Below are 2,068 nucleotides of genomic sequence, written 5' to 3'. Positions count from 1 at the left end.
TATCCCCAGAAATAAGATCACACATATGGTGAGGAATAAAGATTATTTAAAACAAACATCTTTTCAACAAAGTTTTGCACAACAAAGGTGATAAACTGTCTGATCCTTCCTGATCCTTCCAGGTGACAAAGTTAAAAAAAAGGCTCCATAAAATATCTAATCCTTAGCGACAAAGTTTCAAAAGTTTAATACCCAAAATTAAAGTTTCAAAAATTTAATACCCAAAATTTAATATTCTTAAATTTATATCAAACCTCAAAATATAACAAAAGTAACGTAAAACTATAAGACTCTCATTTTCATGGTTTAACCTTTTCTTTAAATTAATACATTTCACTTCAACAAACCTCAACCCAACAAAATGAAGGTTCCACATTTTGAGGAACACTGACTGACATGGACCAATGAAAGTCGGCGCTGATCAGTAAAAGCGAATATATATAGAACCTACACGTCTTCGATCACCAACATAAAGTTTTACTTTCTATCAAAAGCTCTTTGAAGTCTAGATCAAAACCTGCCCCGCCTTCATAGAATTTTTTAGTACCCTTCGAGCTGAATTAGATTTCCTGCAGTGCGCTGTGTCGCTGAGTTTTTTCTCGCATTCTTTTAAATATTTCAGAATGATGCAGCCAGATCCCACGGCAGAACCCGCGATCGATTCCCAGCAACAACGACATCAAGAACAATTGATGATGCCCCTGCCTCCCGAAGCTAGGTTTTGGCCCCAGCAACCCCAACCCCAACCTCAGGTTATGGTGCAGCAATCCCAGCAACAAGTGAACTCCGCCGACGAGATTAAGACCCTCTGGATAGGGGATTTGCAGCATTGGATGGATGAGAATTATCTGCACCAATGTTTTGCTTCTACCCAGGACCTTCTTTCCCTTAAGATCATTCGCAATAAGCAGACTGGACTTTCAGAGGGTTATGGCTTCTTGGATTTTGCAAGCAAGGCAGCAGCCCAGATGGTTCTCCAAAATTACAATGGTGTAAAGATGCCCGGGGCTGAACAATTTTACAGGCTAAACTGGGCAACGAATACTGGTGGACAAAATCGTTCTGAAGATTTTACTATATTCGTGGGAGATTTGGCATCTGATGACACAGATGAGCTGCTGCGAGAGACCTTCAGAGCCATATACCCATCTGTAAAAGGAGCAAAAGTTATTACTGATAAGGTTACAGGCCGTTCAAAAGGATATGGGTTTGTAACATTTCGGGATGGGAATGAGCAGGCTAGGGCTATAACAGAAATGAATGGAATATTTTGTTCCTCCAGACCTATGCGAATAGCTCCTGCCATAACAAAGCAGACTACTGTTTATCAACAACCCTATCCTCCTCAAGTGGTCGAGTTGGACCCAGAGAATGATGCAAACAATACTACCCTGTTTGTTGGTGGCTTAGATCCCAATGTGACAGTGGAAATGCTGATGGAGACATTTGGCCAGTATGGTGAACTTGTGCATGCAAAAATACCTTTCGGCAAGCGGTGTGGATTTGTCGAGTTTAGCAACAGGGCATCTGCAGAGTTAGCATTGCAAATGTTACATGGTACAGTTCTTGGTCAGAGACCAATTCGGCTTTCTTGGGGAAGAAAGAAACAAGTGCTGCGTGCAGGACCTTTTCAAACACAGCAACCAGATCCAAATGAATGGAATGGGGCATATTATGGTGATGGACAAGGATACAATGTTGGTTATGGTTATGTCACACAGCCTCAACAAACAAATCCAAATACATGGAGTGGGATTCATTATGGTGGTAACCAAGGATCCAATGCTGATTATAGTTATGCCACGCAACCTTAAGACCCAAATATGTTCATTAATATCGCTCCAAATGCAAACTATCAGCAGCATCCACAGTAAATTAGTTTCAGTTAAAGTAGCCACAGTAAATTAGTTATAGATAACAGTAAATTAGTCACAGATTTTTTGGTTATAGATTTTTTTGTTATTGTTTTAGTTTTTCAATCTGTTTTAACGAAACATTTGGTCATGGTATATGGTTATCAAATTTTTGTAAGGTTATTAAATACCAATTTTTTATTTTTTATTTGGAG

The 2,068-nt window shown here is 39.3% G+C and overlaps 1 pseudogene; it reads left to right on the top strand.

The window, feature by feature from the left end:
- Nucleotides 1–529: 529 nt before the first annotated feature.
- LOC149196231 (RNA-binding protein L pseudogene) lies at nucleotides 530–1,852 on the top strand (annotated as a pseudogene).
- The last annotated feature ends 216 nt before the right edge of the window (nucleotides 1,853–2,068 follow it).

The sequence above is a fragment of the Pinus tabuliformis genome, chromosome 2_2 (assembly GCF_031772625.1).
Source record: "Pinus tabuliformis cultivar Carrire ecotype Pingquan chromosome 2_2, CPIR1, whole genome shotgun sequence".
NCBI lineage: Eukaryota > Viridiplantae > Streptophyta > Pinopsida > Pinales > Pinaceae > Pinus > Pinus tabuliformis.
Note: the sequence above shows the minus strand (reverse complement) of the source record. Positions and strands in the feature narration are given on the sequence as shown.